The sequence below is a fragment of the Prionailurus bengalensis genome, chromosome E1 (assembly GCF_016509475.1).
Source record: "Prionailurus bengalensis isolate Pbe53 chromosome E1, Fcat_Pben_1.1_paternal_pri, whole genome shotgun sequence".
NCBI classification, from domain to species: domain Eukaryota; kingdom Metazoa; phylum Chordata; class Mammalia; order Carnivora; family Felidae; genus Prionailurus; species Prionailurus bengalensis.
The window spans coordinates 36592423-36607413 of record NC_057347.1 but is presented as its reverse complement, the minus strand read 5'-3'; the positions used below and the strand labels follow the sequence as shown (position 1 = coordinate 36607413).

General features: G+C 35.5%; 1 protein-coding gene across 1 annotated transcript in view; it reads right to left on the bottom strand.

Moving 5' to 3' along the window:
- Positions 1 to 14991, bottom strand: part of SKAP1 (src kinase associated phosphoprotein 1) — a 279257-nt gene that overhangs the window by 247996 nt on the left and 16270 nt on the right. The gene's annotated exons all lie outside the window — the stretch shown is intronic.

Genomic DNA, 14991 nt, shown 5'->3' with positions numbered 1-14991 from the left:
GGCTCAGTCAGTTCAGCATCGACTTCGGCTCAGGTCATGATCTCATAGTTCGTGAGTTCTAGCCCTGCGTCGGGCTCTGTGCTGACAGCTGGGAGCCTGGAGCCTGCTTTGGATTCTGTGTCTCCCTCTGTCTCTGCCCCTCCCCAACTTGCACTCTGTCTCTCGCTCTCAAGAATAAACATTAACTAAATTAAATAAACAAAATCAAATAAGGACATGATAGAAATATATAGCATGAAACAAATCATCTTATGCTGAAAGAAATGGGGGGGCATCTAGATATCTTCAAAGATAAAATACATTGATAATGATTACAATTGTCAGAAATACTAGCTACATACTTAGTATGCAGAAAAGGGTTATTACCCCTAAAATATATATAAATAACACAGTCAAAATTTCCCACATTAAAAAACAGTGCCTGCAATATAAAACTGTGTCATATACACTATAAAAATAATGTTATGAATTTATACAGTTGGGTTACATAAGCATGCTTAAAAATTTGTTTTACATTCACACCATTCAACAACACCAAAGCAAAACAAAACAATCTTAGATAGCCCTCACCAGTACTTTTGATGAGGTATAAAGTTCTGGAAATTAAAAGTTTCACAGTGGACTGCCACCAACTTCCAGGGTTTGCACCACATCTATTGCATGTGTCATTTATGGGTTCTTTTAAAGTTCTCTGAAGGCTAAAGAATGAGGAAATGGGAAGTTGAATTAAAAGATAAAAAATACCCAAAATTCAATGAATGTAATACACCTACTAATATGGACAAGGACACATGATCATCTCAATAGAAACAGAAAAAAGCATTTGGCAAACATTCAAGATAAAAAATACTCAACAAACCAGAATAGAAGGAAACTTTCTCAGCCTGATAAAGAGCAGCTACAAAAAACTCCACAGCTAACATCATACTTCATATCAAAGACTGATGTTTTCCCTCTGTTCTGAAGATCAGAAACAAAATAAGAATGTTCTGTTCTCATCACATATACTCAAAAGTGTACTGTTGCTAGCCAGGGAAATTGCACAAGAAAATGAAATTAAAATAGTCCAGATTAGAAAGGAAGAAGTGAAACTATCTCTACTTGCAGATTACATATTCTTGTGTATAGAAAACCCTAAGGAATCCACTAAAAAAAGCTATTAGAACTAATAAATTCAGTAAGTTTGCAGGAAACAAGATTAATGTACAAAAGCAATTGTCTTTCTGTAGAGTTGCAATGAACAAACCAAAAATGAAATTAGAAAAATCCCACTTAAGATAGCATAAAACAGAATTAAACACTTAGAAATAAATTTAACAAAAGTAACGCAAGACTTAAACTCTTAAAATTGCAAAAAAAAAAACTGTTAAAAGAAATTAAAGATCTAAATAAATGGAAAGACATCCATGTTCAGAGATGGAAAGGCTTACTATTGTTAAAACGGCAATATTCCTCAAATTGATCTAAAGATTTAATGCAATCCCTATAAAAATATTGGTTGGATTTTTTGCAGAAATTGATAAGCTACTCCTAAAATTCATGTGGAAATTCATGGAACCCAGAATAGCCAAAACAATTTTGAAAATGAAGAACAATTTGGACAATTCACATTTTCTGATTTCAAAACTTACTATAAAGTTACAACAATCAAGACAATACAGTAGCAGCAGAAAGGCAGACACATAAATCAAAGGAATAAAATGAAAACTTCACAAACAGGCCTTCACATTTATAGTCAATAAATTTTTGACAAGGATGCTAAGACAATTCAATAGGAAAAAAAATTGTTTTCAACAAATAGTGCTGGAACTACTGAATATCCATACGTAAAAACCCGAAGTTGGATCCCTACCTCAAACAATATACAAAAATGAATGCAAAATGGATCAAAGACCTAAATGTAAAATGTAAAACTATAAAGCTCTTAGAAGAAAACAAGCATAAATCCTTGTGACCTTGAATTAGGTAATATTTCTAAAATTAGGTAAGTGTCTTGGATGTGATGCCAAAAGAATAAGCAACAAAAGAAAAAATAAATTGGACATCAAAAATTAAAAATCACTGTGCTTCAAAGGATGTCATCAAGAAAGCAAAGAGACAACCCACAGAACAGGAGAAAAATTTTGCAAATCATATAGCTGACAAGAGACTTCTATGTAGAATATATAGAGAATTCTTACAACTCAATAATAAAAAGACAAACAATTCAATTTTTTATTTTATTCTTTTATTTAAATTCAAGTTAATTAACATATAGTGTAGTATTGGTTTCAGGAGTAGAATTCAGTTCATCACTTACATACAACACCCAGTGCTCATCCCAAGTACGCTCCTTGATACACATCACCCATCTGGCCCATTCCTCACTCACCACCCCTCCAGGAACCCTCAGTTTGTTCTCTGGATTTAAGAGTCTCTTGTGGTTTCTCTCTCTCTGTTTTTATTTTATTTTTCCTTCCCTTCATCTATGTTCATCTGCTTTGTTTCTTAACACTTCAATTTTAAAATGTGCAAAGGAGATGAACAGACATTTACTCCCCCAAAAAATATACAAATGGCCAATGAGCACATGAAAAAATGCTCAACATCAACTGTCATCAGGGAAATGCAAATCAAAACCACAAGGAGATACCACTTCACACTCACTAGGGTGGCTGTAGTCAAAAGATGGACAAAAATGAATGTTGTCAAAGTTGCAGAAAAATTGAGACCCTCATATATTGCTGTTGGCAACGTAAAATGGCGTTGCTGCTATGTAAAACAGTCTTGCAGTTTCTCAAAAGGCTAAACAGAGAGTTACCAAAAGACCCAGCCATTCCACTACTAGATATATACCCAAGAGAAATGAAAACAAATGTTCATAACAGCATTATTCTTACTAGTCAGTACGTATGTGGAAACAACCCAAATGTCTATCAACTGATGAATGTGTTATATCTATACAGTGGAATACTATTCAGCAATAAAAAAAAAAAATGAAACGAAATGCCACATGCTACAATATGGGTGAATCTCCAAAACTATTACAGTAAGTGAAAGAAACTAGTCACAAGGACCACATATTGTATAAATCAATTCACATGAAATAAACAGAATAGGCAAATCTATGGAAAGAGATTAGTGGATGCCTACAACTGCAGGAGGCAGGGGAATTGGGGAGTGATGGCTCAGGGGTTTAAGTCTTCATTCGGGATGATGAAAATGTTCTAAAATTTGTTGTGGTAATAATTGCACAACTCTGTGGATATACTAAAAGCCACTGAATTGTACACTTAAAGTGTAGGGTAAGTTGCATGGTATATGAACTGCATATCATCTCAATGAAGCTGTTAAAAAATTAAATAGATAAATAAATAACAACATCTACAGATATCCTTCTCAACTTTCAAAACTGAAGGAAAATGAAAACATCCCTCAAGGACCCAGACAGAAAAAATAAGTTTCTTACAAAACAACGGAGTCAGAATGTCCTCTCCACAAAATAAACATCAGAAGATGAAAGTTTTACAGAGTTTTAAAGGAAAAATTCTGTGTTCAAGAATTCTAAACATAGCCAAGATGTTGGTTGTAAGAAGGAGACCAGAAAAACATTTTCAAACAGTTGTGGCTCTCAATGTCTACCACCTACATTCTTTTCCTGAAGAAAATCTTTTCAACGATACACTCTGAATGGCCAAAAGACACACGAAAAGATATTCGACCATTTACAACACCATTTACAATGATGGAACTAGAATGTGTTATGCTAAGTGAAATAAGTCAGTCAGAGAAAGATAAATACCATATGATTTCACTCATGTGGAATTTAAGAAACAAAACAGATGAACACATGGGAAGCGGGGGTAAGAGAGGGAAACAAACCACAAGAAACTCTTAATGATAGAGAACAAAATGAGGGTTGATGGAGGGAGGTGAGTGGGGAGATGGGCTAGATGGGGGATGGGTATTAAGGAGGGCATGTGTTGTGATGAGCACTGGGTGCTGTATGTAAGTGATGAATCACTGAATTATATTCCTGAAACCAATATGGTACCGTATGTTAACTCAAATTTGAATATAAAAAAATAAATAAAACATCAGCTATATATGTAATTTGAAATTTTCTAGTAGCCTCATTTCAAAAAGTACCAAAAAAAGATGGAATTAATTTTACTGATGTTTACTTATTTTTTCCAATCCAACAGATCCAAAATATTATCATTTCAATATATTGTCAATATAAAAATTTTTGTTGAGGTATTTTATCTTTTTTGTAGTAAATTTTCAAAACCTCGTGTGTATTTTATACTTGACAACACATATCAGTTCAAACTAGTCACATTTCTTAAAGAATTTTTTTTAATTTTTTTTTTCAACGTTTATTTATTTTTGGGACAGAGAGAGACAGAGCATGAACGGGGAGGGGCAGAGAGAGGGAGACACAGAATCGGAAACAGGCTCCAGGCTCTGAGCCATCAGCCCAGAGCCTGACGCAGGGCTCGAACTCACGGACCGCGAGATGGTGACCTGGCTGAAGTCGGATGCTTAACCGACTGCGCCACCCAGGCGCCCCCAAACTAGTCACATTTCAAATGTTCAATAGCCATAAGTGGAGAGCAGCTACTGCTTTGGATAGTACAGATATAGAGGATTTAACTAATATAATTAATAAGGTAGATGTTAGGAGTGAACTAAACTCTGCAACCTAAGAATAGAATATATTCTAAAAACTAAGCTCAACCTAAAAATAGAATTTACAACTGACAAAAAATTTATAAAGTTGATTAAACACTGGATCACAAAGGAAACATCAATAGTTTCTTTAAAACTCAAAATTAGAAAGATCTTGTTTTATGACCACAATGAAATAAAACCAAAACTTAAAATCAAAAAGAGTAAACAGGGGCATCTGGATGGCTCAGTTGGTTAAGCCTCCAACACTTGATTTCAGCTCAGGTCATGATCTCACCATTGGTGAGATGGGGCCCTGCGCCTGGCTGTGTGCTAACATCGCACAGCCTCCTTGGGATTCTCTCTCTTCCTGTTTTTCTGCCCCTCCCCTGCTCTCTCTCTCTCTCTCTCTCTCTATCAAAATAAATAAACATTAAAAGAAAGAGTAGGGGCGCCTGGGTGGCGCAGTCGGTTAAGCGTCCGACTTCAGCCAGGTCATGATCTCACACTCCGTGAGTTCGAGCCCCACGTCAGGCTCTGGGCTGATGGCTCAGAGCCTGGAGCCTGTTTCCGATTCTGTGTCTCCCTCTCTCTCTGCCCCTCCCCGTTCATGCTCTGTCTCTCTCTGTCCCAAAAATAAATAAACGTTGAAAAAAAAAAAAAAAAGAAAGAGTAAACAAACCCTGCCACACCTAGACATTGAAAACACACTCCTACTTATGTCATGGATTAGAAAGGAAACTTAAAACTACAATTACAACCTACTGAGAAAGTAGCCTGGATAAAACATTATAAGATATAACCAGTGTTGTATTGAGTGACAAATTCATAGACTTAAATATCTCCAGTATTAAATGAGAGAATGAAAATTAATACAGTAAGCACCAAACTCAAGAAATCAGAAAAGAGCAATAAAACAAGTCTATGGCAAATAGGAAGAAGGAAACAATAAAGATAAAAGCAGAATTAATAAATCAGAACAGTGGCTGTCGTAACAGTGCTCTCTGGAGTCATAAGCCTCTGATAAGGAAGAGAAAAAGCAGGGGCAGGTCAAGTGAGCGAGACTCTGGGAAATCCCCTCCTTTCCCCTCACTCCCCTTTGTCTGAATCACAAGCACTTGGCTTTTATCTATTTATACACTGTGATTTCACATAATACTTTAACTTTGAAAAGGGTTCCATTGCACAACTTAATGGTTAAAAAAGCACTGACCTTAAAACAGTGGGGAAAAAATGTGTAAATGCTAAATAAGTGTTAACAGCTGGGAATTTTCAGAGGTGAGGGGGAAATCCAATAAGCTAATAAACCATCAGCAAAGGTAATCAAGGAAAAAGGAAAGAAAGCACAAATATACAGAAATGAAGCAGAATTAAAAGGAAGCAACAACAAATACATGAATTTTAATAAGTATGAAATATTTCATAAAGCTGGTGAGATTTCAAGTTATTTTAATTTTCTTCTTTGTGCTTTTATGTATTCTGCATTCTGTGATATTATCTTTCCCCTTTGAGAGGTTCTTTTCTTTTTTTTTTTTTAACATTTATTTATTTTTGAGACAGAGAGAGACAGAGCATGAACTGGGGAGGGTCAGAGAAAGAGGGAGACATAGAATCTGAAACAGGCTCCAGGCTCTGAGCTGTCAGCACAGAGCCCAACGCGGGGCTTGAACTCATGGACCACGAGATCATGACCTGAGCCGAAGTCGGCTGCTTAACCGACTAAACCACCCAGGCGCCCCTGAGAGGTTATTTTCAAAAGCAAGATGCTATGCAAACAAAATAAAATGTCATGCAAATAAATTTTTTTTTTCAACTTTTATTTATTTTTGGGACAGAGAGAGAGAGAGAGAGCATGAACGGGGGAGGGGCAGAGAGAGAGGGAGACACAGAATCGGAAGCAGGCTCCAGGCTCTGAGCCATCAGCCCAGAGTCTGACGCGGGGCTCGAACTCATAGACCGCGAGATCGTGACCTGGCTGAAGTCGGACGCTTAACCGACTGCGCCATCCAGGCGCCCCATCATGCAAATAAATTTGAACACCTCAGTGAAACAGTTTCTGAGAAAAAAATAAATTTCTAAAACTGAATTGAGAATGGAAAACCTGAATCTGGAACATGCTAATAACCAGGGAAAAAGAAGAAATGTTGGTCAAATTGTTAAAAAAAAAAAATTCAGATTCATACAGTTGTATAAATGTCTTTCAAAGTTTTAAGTAATAAATCATTCCTGTACTACATGAACTGTCCCAGTGCACAGAACAGAATGCTTCTTTTTTTTTTTTAAATGTTTATTTCTGAGACAGAGAGAAACACACAGCATGAGCGGGGGAGGGGCAGAGAGAGGGAGAGACACAGAATCCGAAGCAGGCTCCAGGCTCTGAGCTGTCAGCCCAGAGCCCGACACGGGGCTCGAACCCACAAACTGTGAGATCATGACCTGAGCCGAAGTCAGACGCTCAACCGACTGAGCCACCCAGGTGCCCCAACATAATGCTTCTTTAACTATTTGTTATAAGCCAACATAATCCCAGTTCTAAAAGAGCATAAAAAGGAATCAGTTTAAAGTTAATGTAAATACAAAAATCCTAAATGAAGTACTAGTAAGTCAAACTTAGCAGTACATTAAAAGAATAATATAAAGTTTATCCTGGGAATATAATGATGTTTGAATATTATTGATGTGTTACATACTTATTTAGTATGTTAAAGAAGAGATCTATACAAGCAGGTGATAAATGGCAAAAACCTCACCTCATGATATTTATTATCTATTTGTGACAAAACTGTATTTTTAAATTTTTTTTATTGAAATTCTAGTTAGCTAACATAAATGACAAAACTGTATTTAGTAGAAGTAAAAAAATACCTTCTTAGCCTAAGAAATATATATATCACAAACCATCATCATATTTATGCCTAAAAAACTAAAATCATTATTATTATAGAAGAAGATTGGTTTGGGGCACCTGGGTGACTCAGTCGGTTAAGCAGCTGACTTCAGCTCAGGTCATGATCTCGTGGTTCACGAGTTCGAGCCTCGTATCAGGCTCTGTGCTGACAGCTCAGAGCCTGGAGCCAGCTTCGGATTCTGTGTCTCCCTCTCTCTCTGCCCCTGCCCCACTTATGCTCCCTCTCTCTCTCTTTCTCTCTCAAACATAAATAAACATAAAAAAAAAAAAAAAAAGAACAAGATTGGTTTGCCAACTACTCCCACCATTAATTAATTAACACTGTTCTGGAGGTTCTAGACAAAAAGAAGCCTAAGGAGGAAAAATAAAACTGTCATTATGCAGATATTATAATCAAATATATACAAACTTAAAACTCTGAACTTGAAAACTTTTAGAACTTGTAAGAATTTGGTAGGGTAGCCAGAAGATAAATATTTTAAAAATCAATAGCTTGCTGGGTAATAGTACAATAATTTGTGTTGGACTAACTTTTGCAAAGATAAGAATTATCAACAAAATATTTAAAAACAACCATTTTAAGGCACCAAACAGTACCCAAAGGCAGGCAGAAACTGGCAGGAATTTGACTGTTGAAAGAAAGGAACTGCAGAATGAGACTTGCATTTTTACAGCTTTTCCTCTAAGGGTACACCCAACCCGTGTGGGATGGAGTAACTGAGGAATACCCTCAGGCAAAGCTTAATGGAAGGTGGGACAACATCAAATGCCAATCCTTACATATATTCAGTGTCCCAGAAGAGCAGAAAGAAATGGGTAAACAAACAAACAAACAAACAAACAAAAACCACAGAAGAAATAATAGCTGAAATTTTTCAATTTTGGTAAAAAGTATTAATTTATAGGTTCAAGAAGCTCAGTGCACATCAAATAAGATAAATATAAAGAAAACTAAATGTAGGCATATTATAGTCATACTGCAGAAAACCAAAGATAAAGAGAAAATTTTCAAAGAAGGCAGAGAAAATGACCCATTACATATAGGAGAATACGGATAGGAATAAAAGTGACTGTTCATCAAAAATAATAGAGGCCAGAAGACACTAGAATGACATCTTTAAAGTGCTGAGAAGAAAAAGAAAAAAACAAAAACAAAAAAACCTGTCAACCCAGAATTCTATATCCAGTGACAACAGTCATCAAAATGTGAAGGCAAAATAAAGACATTTTTCAGATAAATAAAAATGGAGAACATTTTTTGCTAGGAAACCTGCACTAAAAGAAATCTAAAGGAAATTCATCAAGCTGCACCAGTGGGAAACCCAGATCAAAAGGGGCACCAAAGTGCTAAGTATGTGGGTATATATAAAACATTATCACTTTTTTTCTCTTCTTAATTTCTTCAAAAGACAGCTGGCAAGTTAAACCACAGGTAAACACTGCATTTCGTTATTTATAACATAGATATGTGTAAAATATATGGCAACAACAGAGGATGGGGAGGCAGGTAAATGAAACCAGTTTATTGGCACAATATTAACCTAAGCAGACTGTGACAAATTAAGGATATTGTAATCACTGGAGTAAATCTAACAAACAAAACAAAGAGGTACAGTTTTTAGAAATAGAGAAATTAAAGTGGAATACTAAAAAGCATTTGATTACTTTTTAACAAGGCAAGTGTAACTAAAAAATGCGACAATTGGAAAACATATAGTAAATGGTAGACTCTAAATCCATTCATAACGATAATTATATTAGATATAAATGAACTAAACACTCCAATTAAAAAGCAGAGGGGGGTGCCTGGGTGGCTCAGTCGGTTAAGTGTCCAACTTCGGCTCAGGTCATGATCTCATCTCATGGTTTGTGAGTTCAAGCCCCTCATTGGGCTCTGTGCTGACAGCTCAGAGCCTGGAGCCTGCTTTGGATTCTGTGTCTCCCTTTTTCTCTGCCCAATCCCCACTTCCTCTCTGTCTCTCTCTGTCTCTCAAAAACAAATAAACACTTGAAAATTTTTTTTATAAAAAGCAGAGTACGTGGTAATCAAAAAGAATGAAATCTTGCCATTTGCAACTACATGGGTGGAACTTTAGGGTATTATGCTAAGTGAAATTAGTCAGAGAAAGACAAATATCATATGACTTCACTCATATGAGGACTTTAAGACACAGAACAGATGAATACAATGGAAGGGAAGCAAAAATAATATAAAAACAGGGAGGGGGACAAAACATAAGAGACTCTTAAATATGGAGAACAAACAGAGGGTTACTGGAGGGATTGTGGGAAGGGGGAGGGGGTAAATGGTTAAGAGGCATTAAGGAACCTACTCCTGAAATCATTGTTGCACTATATGCTAACTTGGATGTAAATTAAAAAAATAAAATAAATTAAATTAAATTAAATAAATAAACCTAAAAAATTTTTAAAAAGCAGAGTACGTTTGACTGAATAAGAATGCAAGACAATTACATGCTATCTACAAGGAACACACTTTAAATATAAACACACAGGCTGAAAATAAAAGAATGGAAGTGATATAGAAGCAAACAGCAAGCATAAAGAAGTTAGAATGGCTATATTAATGTAAGACAAAGGAGACCTCAAGACAGGGAGTATTACCAGAAATAAAGAGGGATATTTCATTATGATAAAAAGGCCAAGTCATAAGGAAGATAGAATCATAGATGTGTATGCACATAACAAGAGCTACAAAATACCTGAAGCAAATTCTGACCAAATTAAAGTGAGGAAAAGACATGTCTACAATCATAGTTGGGGATTTTACCAGCCTCCTTCAGAAACTAATAGAACAACTAGAAGAAGAATCACTAAGGAGATAGAGGACCTGACCAACACCATCAGTCACTTTGACCTAATTGACATCCATAGAATGATCTATTCAACAACTGCAGAATATACATTTTTTTTAATGCACATGGTATGTTCAGCAAAATATACCTATTCTAGGCCATAAAATAAGTCTTCATAAATGCCCAAAGTCTAAAACCTTATAGAATATGTTCCCTGACCACAAAAGAATTTAGAAATTAGTAACACTAAGATATCTAAAAAGATTCAACAGTTAGAAATAAAATAAACCAAGGAAGAAATAGTATTCTTTGAATAAAATGAATATTTCAAACAGAATGACTACAAAATACAACATATTTAAATTTGTGGGATTTATAGATTCCTGTAGTTAAGGGCAATGTATAGTTTTAAATGTTCGTGTTAGAGAAGAAGAAAGTTTTAAAATCAATGATCTAAGTCTTCACCTTAAAAAACTAGAAAAATATAAGTAAATTAAACCCCAAGTAGAAAAAAGAAAATAATAAAGATAAGGGTAGAAATCAATTTAAAAAGCAGAATAAACATTAGTTGGTTCTTTCTAATGACCAATAAATTTGATAAACCCCTAACAGTTTTATCAAGATCCATCAAAGGAAAGAAAAAAACCCCACAAATTACCAATATCAGGAATGAAGAAAGGGATATTATTAAAAACCTCACAGAAGTTAAAAGAATACTAAGGGAATATTATCAACATCTTGTTGCCAATAAATTTGACAACTTACATTAAACCGACAAACTCCTTGAAAAGCACAATTTACCAAAATGTGCAAGATGAAATACAAAATCCAAATAGCCCTGTATCTATAAAAGAAATTGAATGCATAGTTAAAAAAAAAAAAAAAAACTTTCCAGAAAGGTTAGGCCCAGATGATTTCACAAGTGATTTCTACCAAACATTTAAGCTAGAAAGAATACCAATCTTACACAAACTCTTAGAGAAAACAGAGTAGTGTGAGCACCTTCTAATTCATTTTATGAAGCCAGCATAACTCTGATACCAAAACTTGATAAAGATATTAAGAGAAGAAAAATTACAGATCAGTGTATAATACATTTGCCCTTCAGTTTAGAAGCTAAGGCTAATCACAGTGAATGTGATCTGAACACACTGCTCAGCACTGAATGGGAAAGAGAATTTAAAAGGTCCCTCAGTATATCACCTCCCTTATGTAACCAAGCTTACCACTCTATCTGATAGGCTTTCTGTTAAGTATCGATCATTTTAAAACAAAATTTTTTCTAATATAAATATCATATCACACCACATCAGAAGACATCGGGTTTCCTATGAGGTAGATACTACTGTCCCATTTTCTGGATGAGAAAACAAAGGTTAAAAAAACCTGCTTCCAGGTGACACACCTAGCAAAGATATGAACTCAAGCAGTCTGGTTCCAGAGCCTGAGCTCTTAATCACTACCCTGTGCTGCTCCTCCAAATACATTAATCCAGTAACATAATTACAGGTAAATAAATTATGGTGTATCATATTTGAATACTATGCAACCATTAAAGTATCCAGACAGATTGAGAGAGGAAAAGAAAAAAAGATATTTCTCAGACTTTAGAAAATAAACACAAACATATTTTACCTTTCCCTCTAATAAAAAAGGTATTGCTGCTCATTGTAGAAAATTTGGAAAATACAGAAATTGATATAAGGAAGAAAATTGCAATTACTTGCAATTCCACCATTCTTTCAGTCTTTATTCTCTGCTAACATGACCTTTTAATCTTCATTTACAAAAATAAGATATCAAGTGTCCTGAGGTTTTTACACTCAACTTTGGTTATTGGTTGGGATGCCTGGGTGGCTCAGTTGGCTAAGCCTCTGACTTTGGCTCAGGTCATGACCTCACGGTTCGTGAGTTCAAGTCCCCCATTGGGCTCTATGCTGACAGCTCAGAGCCTGGAGCTGCTTCAGATTCTGTGTGTGTCTCTCTCTCTGCCCCTCCCCTGCTCATGCTCTGTCTCTGTCTCTCTCTCAAAAATAAATAAACATTTAAAAAAAGAAAAATAACGATAACAACAACTAAAAAAATGAACTTTAAAAAGAAAAAAAAACATTGGTTATTGGCTATATCATAGATCCACATAATTAAATATTATATAGCCATTTAAACATAATATTCACGATGAAATTTTAAGAAATTCAGAAAATTCTCATAGTGTACTTTTAACACAATACAGAAGAAGAAAAAGGAGGAAGAGGAGGAGAAAGAGGAAGAAATTGGAAGACTGACTTTACTCAACTTCAAGACTTGCTATAACGTTGCAGTGATCAAGACAGAGTGGTATTGTTGAAAGATTGGATACACAGATCAATGAAACACGACAGAGAGTCTAGGGATAGGCCCACACAGAGTCCACTGATTTTTGACAAAGGAGTAAAGGCAATTCAACGGAGAGGGAATAGTCTTTAACAAATGGTGCTGGAACAACTGGACATCCATTCACCAAATTTTTTTTGAAAAGACACAGATCTTTACACCTTTCACAAAAATTAACTCAAAGTGGATCACAGACCTAAGTGTAAAACATAAAACTATAAAACTTTAGAAGATAACATAGGAAAAAATGTAGGTGACCTTGTTTTTGGCAATAAGCTTTTAGCTACAACACCAAAAGCATGATCCATGGAAGAAATAATTGGTAAGTTAGACTTCATTAAAATGGAAAACTTCTGCTCTGCAAAAGACAATAGGAGAATGAAAAGACAAGACACAAACTGATAGAAAATCTTTGCAAAACATACAACTGATAAAGGACTGGTAACTAAAATACACAAAGAATTCTTAAAACTCAACAATGAGAAAATTAAAAACCAATTTGAAAATGGACAAAAGATCTGAGCAGATACCTCACCAGAGATGATATACAGAAGATGAAAAACCATATGAATAGATGCTCAGCGTTATGTGTCACTAAGGAATTGCAAATTAAAACAATAAGAAATCACTACATGCCTATTAGAACAGCAGTATTTACCCAATTGAACTGAAAATGTATGCCCATACAAAAACCTGTACATGGATGTTTACAGCAGTTTTATTCATAATTGCCAAAACTTGGAAGCAACCAAGATGTCTGTCTGTAGGTGAATGGATAAATAAACATCCAGACAATGGAATACTCTTCCGTACTAACAAGCAATGAGCTATCAAGCCATGAAAAGATATGGGGAAATCTTAAGTGCATATTACTAAGTGGAAGAGGCCAATCTGAAAAGGCTACATATTGTGTAATTCCAATTATATGACATTCTGGAAAAGGCAACACTATAGAGACAGTAAAAAGATCAGTGGTTGGCAAGGGGTCCAACAGGAGTGGGGAAGGGGTGAATAGGTGAAGCTCAGAGGATTTTGGGGGCAGTGAAACCAGACTATATGATATTTTAATGGTGGATACACAACATTATGCATTTGTCAAAACCTGTAGAACTTTACAACACAGAGTGAGCCTTAATGTCTACAAATTAAAAACAACAACAACAACAACCAACATTTAGGAGGTTGGGGGATCTCAGGAAAGAATGCAGATTGTAGCAACATAATCTCACTGTATTACCAATAATGGGGGAAAACCTCACTGAAGGGGATGGGGGAAAAGGTACTGACCTAAGTAACTTTGGAAATAAGTGGAGTTTATAAGACTAAAGGCAAAAGAAACTGCACATAAATACTGGTCTTCAGTCAATGAAACTGGGAAACTGGTCTTTTGTTTCCCAAAGGTGTATGGGTTAATGATTCTTATATTGCTATATGTGTATATTCTGATCAAACAATAAATGGATGATGAATGGTTGGAACCAGGTTTCTCCCTGTTGGAATGGAAAGGAGAAGAGCAGGTATGAAGAATATCAAGGAGAGGAGTGTAGAATGAATTAGAATTGAAGACATTGTAAAAACTCATGTCTAATTTTATATAGATACAGATGGTTATATAGAGGATTTTTTATAGATATATGTGTATATGGGATTATTATAAACAATGTGTTTCTTTGCTCTGTCAACGGAGAGGCCCTAAAAGAAACATCCCAGTACCGATGAGCTCACCCAGAACCCAGATCTTGGTTTCTAATACCGATTTTCAATAAAAAGGAAAAAATCTCCTTGGAGAAATGGCTGATTCTAGAACTGGGGCAGGAGATATCCAAGATGAGCCTGGAGTATGTTGTAGTGCCAGAAAGTAAGAATATGCCCCGAACACGCACTCACACACACATGATGAGCGTATCAAAAAAGTCACAGAAGCCACGTAAAAGAGGTCCCAATGGCCAAAGCTGGAACAATTTGAGCGATAAAATAAAGTAATATTGCATTACAATTCAAAGTATAAAATATGTATTCTTCATTAGTCCATACATTTAAACAAGTAACTCAAGAAATTAATAAATGGGAATGAAGAGACAAATCTCCAGTGCAGACGCATTCCAAATAATTTATGTAGATACTTCACTTTAAAGAAGGGGGAACATATGGGGTGCCTGGGTGGCTCAGTCGGTTAAACACCTGACTCTTGATTTCAGTTCAGGTTATGACCTCATGGTTCGTGGGTTTGTGCCCCAAGGCAAG